Source organism: Aethalodelphis obliquidens, unplaced genomic scaffold (genome assembly GCF_003676395.1).
Source record: "Aethalodelphis obliquidens isolate GAN/ISIS:26980383/991018 unplaced genomic scaffold, ASM367639v1 scaffold4, whole genome shotgun sequence".
NCBI classification, from domain to species: domain Eukaryota; kingdom Metazoa; phylum Chordata; class Mammalia; order Artiodactyla; family Delphinidae; genus Aethalodelphis; species Aethalodelphis obliquidens.
In genome coordinates, this window is record NW_020837948.1 from 23,870,761 (window position 1) to 23,886,001 (window position 15,241).

At 39.1% G+C, this 15,241-nt stretch overlaps 1 protein-coding gene across 3 annotated transcripts in view; it reads right to left on the minus strand.

Annotated features, from left to right (window-relative positions):
• Positions 1-15,241, minus strand: part of KCNN2 (potassium calcium-activated channel subfamily N member 2) — a 187,316-nt gene that overhangs the window by 33,872 nt on the left and 138,203 nt on the right. The gene's annotated exons all lie outside the window — the stretch shown is intronic.

A 15,241-nucleotide genomic window follows, 5' to 3' on the forward strand; every position in this document is an offset into this window, starting at 1 on the left:
AAAAAAGTGATCACTGTTTTATTTTTGCTCCCTGAATAAAATTAAAAAAATTAACTGGTGTGATTTTTAAATTATTACAAAGTGGAAAACCTTTATGCATTGCTTTTGTTTATACAGAATTACTGATGGGATGGAAGAAGCTTAAATTGGTCATATCTGAAGTCACCTCACTTTTGTTGAGGAATACATAGTGGACTTGTTGAAATCTAGGGTTTACAGGTCACTATCAGTAGAGGACCACTTATCAGATAATAACCAGTATCCCTAGGACTGTGCAGATATTACTCCATATTTAAAAATAATTTATGCCGGGCTTCCCTGGTGGCGCAGTGGTTGAGAGTCCACCTGCCGATGCAGGGGACGCGGGTTCGTGCCCCGGTCCGGGGGGATCCCACATGCCGCGGAGCGGCTGGGCCCATGAGCCATGGCCGCTGAGCCAGCGCGTCCAGAGCCTGTGCTCCACAACGGGAGAGGCCACGACAGTGAGAGGCCCACATAACACAAAAAAAAAAAAAAAAAAAAAAAAAAAATAATTTATGCCAAAAAATGCAGTCATCCATACTCTAAATAGTTAAAGGGCCAACAGGAGATGTCATAATTTTACAAAAGTAGAGAAGCAAAAATTAAAAATGAATGATTTTCATTTTAATATAAGACTAGAGATGCTCTTACTAATGAGGCTGTATTCTACTCTTGAAACAAACATATATACCCATAGGTAAGGAAAAATGATAGCATTCAGCTTGTGTTGTATCTTTTTTTTTTTTGTGGTACGCGGGCCTCTCACTGTTGTGGCCTCTCCCGTTATGGAGCACTGGCTCCGGCCGCGCAGGCTCAGCGGCCATGGCTCACGGGCCCAGCCGCTCCGTGGCATGTGGGATCTTCCCGGACCGGGGCACGAACCCGTGTCCCCTGCATCAGCAGGCGGGCTCTCAACCACTGCGCCACCAGGGAAGCCCTTGTGTTGTATCTTTATGTACAGATATAAAATGGTAGATAGGGTAACTTTTTAAATGCTAAGCAAATCAATTACTTTATTATAAAGTTGGAGATACTGAGAAACTAGCTGGTACTGACAAAAAGCTAAGACACCATGATGTAACACTGTTATTTGCCTGCCTTCAACCAAAAGGATAAAGCCATTTAAACTTCATCCCAGAGTTTATCATGACATCCAAAACAATAAATCCTCAGCACCTCCTCAAAAAGTGGAAGGATAGGGGATCGGAATCAAGATGGTGGAGTAGTAGGACATGGAACTCATCTCTTCCCACAAATACATCAAGAATACATGTACAAATGGAACATTTCTCACAGAACACCTACTGAACACTAGCAGAACACCTCAAACATCTGAAAGGACAAGAAAGATCTCCAAGTAATGGGGTAGGACAAAAGGGGCTGTGCAATTTAGGAAGCAGAGCTGAAATCTTTGCCCACGGCTATGCAAACTGCAGATTCACACCTCCGCAGCTGGCTTTGTAAATGCAGTGCCTGTGGAACATCTGAATGGACAACTGGTGCTCCCATGGCTGGGACGGGTCTGGCCTTAGCAGCTGTGGGCTTTGTGGGCACGTACACATGGGGGCTGGGCTGGGCCAGGGTCTGAGATGCCTCCATAGCTCCCACAGTGGGTCCAGGTGTGTGATGACTGCAGTCCTGGGACCTGACTTCAGCGGCCCTGTGCTGGTGGCTTTGTGAAAAACAAAGACTGAGAAGCACCAGGGCTGATAGTCAGCATACCCATGGTTACATAGGGGCCAAGGGCAGTGCTAACAACAGTGTGCTTTGTGAGCCTGCTTAATGGATGAAAGTGACATAGCAGAGTACGCTCACAGGTGAACAGGCCCAGTGGAGGAATACTCAGTGGCTTCTCTCCCCATGGGAGCACTCCAATCCCATCCACCTCACCCTGAATATCAGAAATGCAGCTCAGAAATGGAGCTGGGGGCTTCTACTCCAACAACTAGGGAGCAGACTCTGCCCTGGACAGGTCAGTGACAGCCACAGAGCAAAGAGGAGGCCCTGCTCAATATCCAGTGCAGGCTCTGGTCACCACAACGTCAGTCACACCTCCTATCAAGGGGATAATGGCCAGAGTACACTCAGGAAAGAGGTGGCAGTCATCCATACTAAAAACAGCCTTCACACCGAAAAATATTAATGAGTTGACATGCAGGCTACACAGGGACGTTCCCACATAAAAATAGTCCTCCAAGACCACAGTAGATAATTGTTCTTCCTAAACTCATAGAGCAACAGAAATATAAGTAAAATGAAAGCAGAGAAACCACTCCCAATTAAAAGGTCGAGATAATTCCCCTGAAAGAACAAACAATGAAACAGCTCTCTTCAGTCTAATAGTCATCAAGTTCAAAAAGGAGATAATGAAAAATCTGAAGGAATTAAGAAAGGCTATTGACAGAAATGCAGATTACTGTAAAAAGGAACTAGAAACTATAAGGAGGAGCCAAGAAAAATTAGAGAATTCATTTGAAGAAACAAAAGCTGAACTAAAGGCTATGAATAGCAGAATGCATAATGCAGAAGAACAAATTAGTGATCTAGAAGATAGAATAATGGAAATCACCCAATCAGGACAGCAGACAGAAACCCAAATGAAAACAGAAAGAAAGCAGTATAGGAGACCTATGGGATAACATAAAGCATGCCAATCTACACATAATAGAGATCCCAGAAAGAGAATAGAGAATTGAAAATGTATTTGAAGAAATTATGGCTGAAAACTTCCCAAAACTAAAGAAGGAAACAGATATCCAGATACAGGAAGCACAAAGGGTCCTGAACAAGATAAACCCAAATAGACCTACACCAAGATATATTATAATAAAAATGGCAAAAGTTAAAGAGGATTCTAAAGGCAGCAAGAGAAAAACAAATAATTAATTGCAAGGCAACCCCCCATAAGGCTATTAGCGGATTTCTCTACAGAAATGATGCAGGCCAGAAGGGAGTAACAAGATATATTCAAAGTCCTAAAAGGGAAAAATCTGCAACCTAGGATACTCTACCCAGCAAGATTATCATTTAGAATAGACGGAGAAATAAAGAATTTTTTAGACAAGTAAAAACTAAAAGAATACAGCAATACTAAACCTACCCTAAAGAAAATATGGAAAGGTCTTCTTTAAATAGAAAAGTAGCAAGAATCTGTAGAAAAGAGAAAATCACAATTGGAAAGTAAATCACTTAAATAAGACAGTACACAGATTAAAAAAATCAAAAAAATTCTGTGAAAGCAATAACCACAATGAACAGAAAAAGGATGAAAATGAAGATCCAAAATAGGACATCAAAATCATAAAATGTGGGGGAAAAGAATAAAAAAATGTAGATTTTTTTTTTCTAGAATGTGTTTGAGGCTATATGACTACCAGTATAAAGCAAGTAGATATAGGAAGGGGTTATCATACTTAAACACAGCAACCACAAATCAAAAACATACAATAGAGTCACAAAAACCAAAAAGAAGAGAACATAAGCATAATACAAAAGAAGATCATTAAACTACAAAAGGAAAAACAAAAAGAAAAAGAAAGGGACAAAGAAGAAATACAAAATCAATGGAAAAACAAGGTTAAAATGGCAATAAATACATATTTATCAATAATTACCTTAAATGTCAATGGACTAAATGCTCCAATCAAAAGACACAGAGTGGTAGACTGGATAAAAAAACAAGATCCTACAATATGCTGCCTACAAGAGACACACTTTAGGGCAAAGCACAGATAAATTAAAAGTGAGGGGATGGAAAAAGATATTTCATGCAAATGGAAAGGACAAGAAAGTGGGGGGGGGCACAATGCTTATATCAGACAAAATAGACTTTAAAACAAAGGCTATAAAGAAAGATAAAGAAGGACACTATATAATGATAAAAGGATCAATACAAGGAGAGAATATTACACTTGTCAATATATATGCACCCAATATACGTACACTCGAATACATAAAACAAATACTAACAGACATAAAGGGAGAAATTGACAGGAATACAATAATAGTAGGAGACTTTAACACCCCACTCACATCAAAAGATAGATCTTCAACAGAGAAAATCAATAAGGCAACAGAGATCTTAAATGATACAACATAACAGTTAGACTTAATTAGGACATTACATCCAAAAAAAGCAGAATACACATTCTTTACAAATGCACATGGAACATTCTCTAGGATTGACCACATACTTGGGCACAAAACAAGCCTCAGCAAATTGAAGAGTACAGAAATGACTTCAAGCATCTTTTCTGACCATAATGGCATGAAACTAGAAATCAACCACAGAAATGAGAAAAAAAAACAATTACATGGAGACTAAACAACATGCTACTATAAAACCAATGGGTCAATGATGAAATCAAAGAAGAAATTAAAAAATACCTTGAGGCAAATGACAATGAAAACACAACCATACAAAATTCATGGCATGCAGCAAAGGCAATTCTTAGAGGGAAGTTCATAGTAATACAGGTCTTCCTTAAGAAACAAGAAAAATCTCAAACAATCTAACCCGTCTAAAAGAATTATAAAATGAATGATAAACAAAACCTAAAGTCAGCAGAAGGAAGGAGATAATAAAGATCAGCGAGGAAGTAAATAAAATAGAGATTTAAAAACTATAGAAGAAATTAATAAAACCAAGAGCTCGTTCTTTGAAACGGTAAGAAAATTTACAAACCTCTGGCTAGGCTCACCATGAAGAAAGAGAGATGACCTAAATAAATAAATAAAATAAGAAATCAAAGAGGAGAAATCACAACAGATACAGTAGAAATACAAAAAAACATGAGAATACTATGAACAATTATATGCCAACAAATTTGACAACTTCAAAAAAATGAACAACTTTCTAGAAACATTCAGCCCACCAAAACTGAATCAAGAAGAAATAGATAACTTGAACAGACCAATCACTAGAAATGAAATCGAATCAGTAATAAAAAAACTCGCTACAAACAAAAGTTCAGGACCAGATGGTTTCACTGGGAAATTCTACCAAACATACAAAGAAAAACTTATACTGATTCCTTTCAAACTCTTCCAAAAGATTGAAGATGAAGGAATACTCCCAAAGACATTCTATGAAGCCAGGATCACCCTGATGCCAAAACCAGACAAAAACAGTAACAACAAAGAAAATTACAGGCCAATATCTTTGATGAATATAGATGCAACAATTCTGAACAAAATATTAGCAAAGTGAATCCAACAGCACATAAGAAATGTCATACACCACGACCAAGTGGGATTCATCCCAGGTTCACAAGGATGGTTCAACACACACAAATCGATCAATGTGATACACCACATCAACAAAAGAAAAGACAAAAACCACATGATCATCTCAACAAATGCAGAAAAAAACATTTGATAAAATTCAGCATCTATTCATGATAAAAACCCTTATGAAAGTGGGTATAGAGGGAACATATCTCAACATAAAAGCTATTTATGACAAACCCACAGGCAGTATAATACACAATGGTGAAAAGATGAAAGCCTTCCTGCTAAAATCTGGAACAAGACAAGGATACCCACTCTCACCACTTCTCTTCAACACTGTAGTGGAAGTCCTAGGCACAGCAATCAGACAAGAAAAAGAAATCAAAGTTATTCAGTTTCGTAGGGAAGAGGTAAAATTGTCATTATGCAGATAACATGATAATATATATAGAAAACCTTGAAGACTCCACACAAAAACTACTAAAACTGACTTCCGGGAAGATGGCGGAAGAGTAAGACGCGAAGATCACCTTCCTCCCCACAGATACACCAGAAATACATCTACGCGTGGAACAACTCCTACGGAGCACCTACTGAACGCTGGCAGAAGACCTCAGACCTCCCAAAAGGCAAGGAACCCCCCACGTACCTGGTTAGGGCAAAAGAAAAAACTAAACAGAGACAAAAGGATAGGGACGGGTCCTGCACCAGCGGGAGAGAGCTGTGAAGGAGGAAAAGTGTCCACACACTAGGAAGCCCCTTCGCGGGTAGAGACTTCGGGAGGCGGAGTGGGGGAGCTTGGGAGCCGCGGAGGAGAGCACAGCAACAGGGGTGCGGAGGGCAAAGCGGACAGATTCCAGCGCAGAGGATCGGGCCGACCGGAACTCACCAGCCGAGAGGCTTGTCTGCTCGCCCGCCAGGGCGGGCGGGACTGGGAGCTGAGGCTCCGGCTTTTGTCGGAGCGCCGGGAGAGGACTGAGGTTGGTGGCGTGAACATAGCCTGCAGGGCGTTAGTGCACCGCGGCTAGCCGGGAGAGAGTCCGGGGAAAAGTCTGGACCTGCCAAAGAGGCAAGAGACTTTTACGTCCCTCTTTGTTTCCTGGTGCACGAGGAGAGGGGATTAAGAACGCTGCTTGAGAGAGCTCCAGGGACGGGCGCGAGCCGCGGCTAAAAGTGCGGAGCCCAGAGACAGACATGAGACGCTAAGGCCGCTGCTGCCGCCACCAGGAGGCCTGTGTGCGAACACAGGTCACTAGCCACACGCCCTTCCGGGGAGCCTGTGCAGCTCGCCACTGCCGGGTCCCGGAATCCAGGGACAACTCCCCAGGGAGAGCGCACGGCGCACCTCAGGCTGCAACGTCACGCCGGCCTCTGCCGCTGCAGGCCCGCCCCACACTCCGTGACCCTCCCTACCCCCCGGCCTGAGTGAGCCAGAGCCTCCGAATCAGCGGCTCCTTTAACCCCGTCCTGTCTGAGCAAAGAACAGACGCCCTCCGGCGATCTACACGCACAGGCGGGGCCAAATCCAAAGCTGAGCCCCTGGGAGCTGTGAGAACAAAGAAGAGAAAGGGAAATCTCTCCCAGCAGCCTCAGAAGCAGCGGATTAAAGCTCCACAATCAACTTGATATACCCTGCATCTGTGGAATACCTGAATAGTCAACGAATCTTCCCAAATTAAGGAGCCCTGTGGATGAAAGGCTCTTGGTGCTGCAGCCAGGAGTCAGTGCTGGGCCTCTGAGGTGGGAGAGCCAACTTCAGGACACTCGTCCACAAGAGGCCTCCCAGCTGCACATAATATCAAACAGCAAAAATCTCCGAGAGATCTCCATCTCAACGCCAGCACCCAGCTTCACTCAACGACCAGCAAGCTACAGTGCTGGACATCCTATGCCAAACAACTAGCAAGACAGGAACACAACCCCACCCATTAGCAGAGAGGCTGCCCAAAATCATAATAAGTCTACAGACACCCCAAAACACACCACCAGACGTGGACCTGCCCACCAGAAAGACAAGATCCAGCCTCATCCACCAGAACACAGGCACTAGTACCCTCCACCAGGAAGCCGACACAACCCACTGAACCAACCTTAGCCACTGGGGACAGACACAAAAAACAACAGGAACTACGAACCTTCAGCCTGCAAAAAAGGAGACCCCAAACACAGTAAGATAAGCAAAATGAAAAGACAGAAAAACACACAGCAGATGAAGGAGCAAGATAAAAACCCACCAGACCTAACAAATGAAGAGGAAATAGGCAGTCTATCAGAAAAAGAATTCAGAATAATGATAGTAAGGTTGATCCGAAATCTTGGAGATAGAATGGACAATAGAATGGACAAAATGCAAGAATCAGTTAACAAGGACCTAGAAGAACTAAAGATGAAACAAGCAACAATGAACAACACAATAAATGAAATTAAAAGTACTCTAGATGGGATCAATAGCAGAATAACTGAGGCAGAAGAACGGATAAGTGACCTGGAAGATAAAATAGTGGAAATAACTACTGCAGAGCAGAATAAAGAAAAAAGAATGAAAAGAACTGAGGACAGTCTCAGAGACCTCTGGGACAACATTAAACGCACCAACATTCGAATTATAGGGGTTCCAGAAGAAGAAGAGAAAAAGAAAGGGACTGAGAAAATATTTGAAGAGATTATAGTTGAAAACTTCCCTAATATGGGAAAGGAAATAGTTAATCAAGTCCAGGAAGCACAGAGAGTCCCATACAGGATAAATCCAAGGAGAAATACGCCAAGACACATATTAATCAAACTGTCAAAAATTAAATATAAAGAAAGCATATTAAAAGCAGCAAGGGAAAAACAACAAATAACACACAAGGGAATCCCCATAAGGTTAACAGCTGATCTTTCAGCAGAAACTCTGCAAGCCAGAAGGGAGTGGCAGGACATATTGAAAGTGTTGAAGGAGAAAAACCTGCAACCAAGATTACTCTACCCAGCAAGGATCTCATTCAGATTTGATGGAGAAATTAAAACCTTTACAGACAAGCAAAAGCTGAGAGAGTTCAGCACCACCAAACCAGCTCTACAACAACTGCTAAAGGAACTTCTCTAGGCAAGAAACACAAAAGGAGGAAAAGACCTACAATAACAAACCCAAAACAATTAAGAAAATGGGAATGGGAACACACATATCGATAATTACCTTAAATGTAAATGGACTAAATGCTCCCACCAAAAGACACAGATTGGCTGAATGGATACAAAAACAAGACCCATATATTTGCTGTCTACAAGAGACCCACTTCAGACCTAGAGACACATACAGACTGAAAGTAAGGGGATGGAAAAAGGTATTTCATGCAAATGGAAACCAAAAGAAAGCTGGAGTAGCAATTCTCATATAAGTTATATATATATATATATATATATATATATATATATATATATATATATGTAGTTTGCTTGAGTGCAGTGTTTTTTGTTTTCTGTACTGAATTCATTAGCATGGGTCGGTATAAAATTTAGCATAGGTCAATATGTAATTTGTAAACTAATAAGGTCTTAAAAGTGAGGAATTAAGTCTTTTAAATTTAATTATTTATTGTAAAGAGCAGAATAGCATACATAAACAGGTGCCTAAGGAAAACTTGTATTCTAATATGGAACTCTCATGAACACCTTTTTTTTTTTTTTTTTTTTTTTTTTCTTCTAACGGTATGATAGTAGGCCATTTGATTATTTTTATGGCTTTAACTTTACAACAATGAAATATTCGTAAATTTTAAAAAGTATTTTTCTTTATTTGATGCTGGTGGGATACTGGAGAAATGAAAGGTCAAACACCTATTGAGGAATCCATACTTGTCTATATATTGTGTACTTTTATTTCAAGAACTGATTTAAAATTCCTAAAAGGATGCTATAATAAGTTATTATGCCATTTTACAGACTGAATTAAGTGAATTTCAGGGAGGTATGAAACTTGCCTAAGGCTATCCAGCTACCAAGCAGTAGAAGTGAGAATTAAATCCAGGTATACCTATCAAAAAACAAACAAACAAACAAACAAACAAACAAAAAAACATTATGCTATATATATGGAATGTAAAAAAAAAAAAAAAAAAGTGGACATGAAGAACCTAGGGGCAAGACGGGAATAAAGACACAGACCTACTAGAGCATGGACTTGAGGATACAGGGAGGCGGAAGGGTAAGCTGGGAGAAAGTGAGAGAGTGGCATGGACATATATACACTACCAAATATAAAATAGATAGCTAGTGGGAAGCAGCCGCATAACACAGAGAGATCAGCTTGGTGCTTTGTGACCACCTAGAGGGGTGGGATAGGGAGGGTGGGAGGGAGGGAGACGCAAGAGGGAAGAGATATGGGGATATATGTATATGTATAACTGATTCACTTTGTTATAAAGCAGAAACTAACACACCATTGTAAAGCAATTATACTCCAATAAAGATGTTAAAAAAAAAAAAAAAAAAAACTACTAAAACTGATAAACTAATTCAGCAAGGTAGCAGGATACAACATTAACATACAGAAATTGGTTGCATTTCTTTACACTAATAATGAAATATAAGAAAGGGAATGCAAACTAGCAATCCCTTTTAAAATTGCACCAAAAAAAATACTTAGGAATAAATCTCACCAAGGACATGAAAGACTTATATGCTGAGAACTACACAGCATTAATACAGGAAATTAAAGATGATTCAAAGAAATGGAAAGCTATCCCATGCTCTTGGATTGAAAGAATTAATACTATTAAAATGAGCATACTACCCAAAGCAATCTACAGATTCAATGTGATCCCTATTAAATTACCCATGACATTTTTCACAGAAATAGAGCAAATAATTCTAAAATTTATATGGAATCATAAAAGACCCAGAATTGCCAAAGCAATCCCGAGGAAAAAGAACAAAGCTGGAGGCATAAACCTCCCAGACTTAAGATGATACTACAAGGCTATAGTAATCAAAACAGCAAGGTATTGGCACAGAAACAGACATACAGATAAATGGAACATAATAGAGAGCCCAGAAATAAACCTGCACACCTATAAATGATTAATCTTCAACAAAGGAGGCAAGAATATACAATGGAGAAAAGACAGTCTCTTCAGCAAGTGGTGTTGTGAAAGTTGGACAGCCCCATGTAAATCAATGAAGTTAGGACCCACGCTCACACCGTACACAAAAATAAACTCAAAATGGCTCAAAGACCTAAAATATAAGACAAGACACCATAAAACTCCTAGAAGAGAACATAGGCAAAACATTCTCTGACATAAATTGTACCAATGTTTTCTTGGGTCAGCCTTCCAAGGCAAAAGACATAAAAACAAAAATAAGCAAATGGACCTAATCAAACTTACAAGCCATTGCACAGCAAAGGAAACTATAAACAAAATGAAAAAACCTACGGAATGGGAGAAAATATTTGAAAATGATGTCACCAACAAGGGCTTAATCTCCAAAAAAAACTAAACAACCCAATCAAAAAATGGGCAGAAGACCTAAATAGACATTTCTCCAAAGAAGACATATAGATGGCCAACAGGCACATGAAAAAGATGCTCAACATCACTAATTATTAGAGAAATGCAAATCAAAGCTACAATGAGGTACCACCTCACACCAGTCAGAATGGCCATTATTAAAAAGTCTACAAATAACAAATGCTGCAGAGGGTCTGGAGAAAACGGAACCCTCCTACATTGTTGGTGGGAATGTAAGTTGGTGCAGCCATTATGGAAAACAGTATGGAAGTTCCTCAGAAAACTAAAAGTAGAGTTGCCATATGATCCAGCAATCCCACTCCTGGGCATATAACCAGACAAAACTATAATTCAAAAAGATACAAGTACCCCTAGGTTCATAGCAGCACTATTTACAATAGCAAAGACATGGAAACAACCTAAATGTCCATCAACAGATGAATGGATAAAGAAGATGTGGTGTATATATACACACACACACACACACACACACACACACACACACACAATGGAATACTACTAAGCCATAAAGAAGAATGAAATAATGCCATTTGCAGCAACATGGATGGACCTAGAGATTATCATACTAAGCAAAGTGAGTCAGAAAGAAAAAGACAAGTACCATATGATATCACATGTGGAATCTAAGATACCACACAAATCAACATATCTATAAAACAAAAACCGACTCACAGACATAGAGAACGAACTTTTGGTTGCCAAGGCGGGTGGGATAGGGGAGGGAAGAATTGGGAGTTTGGGATTAGTAGAGGCAAACTATTATATATAGGATTGGTAAACAACAAGATTCTACTGTATAACATAGGGAACTATACTATATTCAATATCCTGTGACAAACCATAAAGGAAAAAGAATATGAAAAAATATATATTATGTATAACTGAGTCACTGTGCTGTACAGAAGAAATTAATACAACGTTGTAAAACAACTATATTTCAATAACATTTTTTAAAAAAGAGGAAGGATAGAAGAATAAGGAAAAAGAAAGTAATTGCAACCATTATAGTTTTCTCTTGAAGGGTAATGAGGGACCTTGTCTATTAGGAAATCCTATGATCTTAGGTTTTTAAAATAATACCCAGGGGAAAGGAAGAGATCTTTGTCTCTTAAGCTCTAATATTAGTTAGGTCTTGGTAAAAGGAAAATTTCTACTTGACTTGTTTGATCTATCACAATGGAATTCTTGTTCAGGCATTTCAGTATATGAAGTCCACTTGTTTTAGTATTTTCATAATCATCTATGTATAGCATTGTAAACACAACCTAAAACTCATTTAAAAAGCTTTGCATGATTGTCTTGGATTTACAATTTACATTTCAGGCAAGGAGAAGTTATTTTTTGATAAGACCATTTGTTTCTCTCTTAGAAATATTCTGGAAAACTCTCTCTCCTCATGGTTTAACAATATATTTCTGCCAAGACCATGGCTGAAATGTCCTAAATCTTAATGTCCTTGGCTCCCAAAAATATAACTCATGACATAAATTAAGCTATTTAAAAATTTTAAATTACATTTTAATTTTGAGTTTTTACCAATGAAATGTGAACATCTAAGATGATCCTATGACATAATTCATTAGTTTTATGAAGAAATAATGCAGTGCTAATTTCTTGATGTCTACATTTTTGAAATAGGAAAGCTTTGTAGGTATTAGCATTCAGATCAACTGTATTTTACTTCAAAGTGAAAAAAAAAACACATAAAGGTATAAATTCTATCAAAATTTCCTAAACACAAGAACAAGAAAATTGAAATATAAAAGAACACAAAGAATCATAGTACTTCAGAGACAATACACAAGATGATTCAGGGATGACCCTGTGCTCTCCCAGGAGTATTGTGAATTGCGTTTCTTTTTCACAATTTATTAAAGGCCAGAGAGATGACTCATGAGAAATGTGACAATATGTATTTTACCTAAACATGCATTGCAAAAGTCCCGGGGAGAATAGGCTGGAAAAAGATAGAAAAAAAAAAAAGGAAAAAGAAAAAAAAAAGCCTGAAATTTTTTAAAAAAAGTCATATCTAGCTTAGACAATCCCAAAGTAACAAACGGGTATTTAAACTTCCTGATATCAAAAGCAAAAAAAAAAAAAAAAAAAATTGTCTCACAAAAGAGAAACACAGTTCATCTAAAGGAAACTAACCTTTTCTATAGACTCTGAAAAAAATTTATGTCTTAGGAAACTATATTCGTCAGCCACTCTCTGTAATAGTTTCTAGGTAACTGCAATACATAGGCTCTTCATCCCCAGGAAATTTACATGGGATATAACCAATTCCCAGAAGCTCACCCCCAGAAGACTGCTCTGTGGCCTGCCTCTGTGGGAATTTATTTGGCCGATGGATAGAGACAATGCAACTCTACACAGTATTTCAATTAGGCTAGTCAAAGAGCACCCAATTTCTCTATATGCAAGTAAACAATTTTTGATTGGGTCAATTAAGAAATGTCTGTTCCTTAAGAGGGAGATGGAATGGAGCTCCTCAGCTTAAGGACAGAGGGACTGTTTTCACCATGAGCTTAGAGGACAGCAGTGAAGTCACTGTACATTTCACTGCATATAACATTTTTGTGTCCATATAGATTAAAAGTGGCTTATAAAATATTTTCTAAAAATAAACTAGGATCACCAGTGACATCTAAGCAAGGAAGTAGTTCAGTGAACTAAATATAAAATTTGTGCCATCAGATGAGATTTTGCAGGAGCTGTTCTTGAGACATTAGGGACAGAGAAAAAAATCAAGGAAAGATAAAAGTATTACAAGATCCAGGCAAGGTTAACCTCAAACTTGGCTCTGATCCGTGGCAAATGAAGAGGTTTGCATAAACCCTGAGTCATACCTGATTCAAGAATAAAAGGGAGGTATCTTGCCAAAAAGCAAAACCAAGGAAATTGTTTCTAAGAAGCATAAGGGGAAAGACTCTGCAATTACCAGTTCTGTGTTTATAAATAGCATCATTCATGTCCCTTGTGGGCTTGTTATGGGCCCTCCAAAAATACATCCATGCAAATTTTATTTCCCAAAGCATTATACTATATAATAAAATGCTATCTTTTGAGGAAAAAGGAAGTGATCCAAGAGTAAACATAAAGGACCATACCAATTTTAATGAAAAAAAATCACTAAAATTCACAAAACTGTACTTTTCTTTTACAAGCAAACAATGTTACATTATGACCCCAAATTATATTTTCCACGAATGGTCATCTTGTTACTACTGTAACCTTAAAATTAGCCCCCAGGTTTTATTTTCACATCTAGCTATTCAGTGCTACTAAGTGGGAGAAGAATGTTCCCACTCTATGTATGTCATGGGCACTCAGTCCTTCCAGCTAGTTCTGACTCTTGGAACAATCTTCCTAGGCAGCTGCTACAAGGGTACACGCTGCCCTGGCTACCATTCAAAGGCCCTCGCATGGGGAGCCTGTTCCTCTCCTGCCAACTTGTGGGTGGACACAATGAAGGCGTTGGGCAGAGATGCCTAACTTCAGACATTCTGGGAATTTCCTGACTAAGGAGCTTCCAGTACTAGTTCACATCCTTCTGTAGGCAGGAACCAAATAAGTATCAGGCTAATGCTCTTTGCTGTAATCCAATGATAAAAAGAAGATAAGAACCTAGGTCACTAAAAGTGGTGCATCTGGCTTAGACATTTCAAAGTTCACACCACATAATAATAAATTTTAGACAATTTGCTAGCCTTTCATTTTCAGACATCTAAAACAAACGGTACACAGCAGCCCTGGCCACATCATAGTGTGTAAGGGGCAAGGAACATGTCTGAGCCTGCTAGGTGTCCCAGAAGAGTGACACATCACCAAAGGCAGCAAACCTCACTCAAGAGATCCCCAAGATCTGGCCTCCCACCCCCAGCCTCATGCCACTTTTCCTCTTTCCTCTGTACACTCCTGGCCTGGTGGCCTTACATCAACGTACCAAGCTCCTCCTTGCCTCACTCTCTTCAAATAAACTATTTCCTCTTCCTGGAATGCCCTTCCTTCCCCCCACTTTGCCTGGCTACCTACCCTTCCCACCTCAGTTTAAAAGTCAACTTTCCAGGAATTTATTTCTCCTAGTAGATCCCATTCTTCTCCCTCAGTCCCCCCGAATCTGATCAGAAATCTTACTTCCTCACATACTTGTCACAAATGTAAATAACAATGATTTGTTAATTATTTTAAAAAGTAGGCATTCCCCTGTAAGCTCCATGAAGGCAGGACAGAGACAGTTCATCCCTTTCCTGCTATATTCTCAGTTGCTAGGCCAGCGCCATAATCGGCACTCAACAAGTATTTGTTAAAGTGATAAATATTATCTAATTACATAATTGGAAAAAAAATGTAATTCTTCAACCGTTCAACACATTGCAAGATAGTTATTATGGTCCACATTTTACAGATGAGAGAAGTACATTTCAGAGAAGAGGATTTCACTCAAGTTCACATGGCTAATAGGAAATGAAAGAACT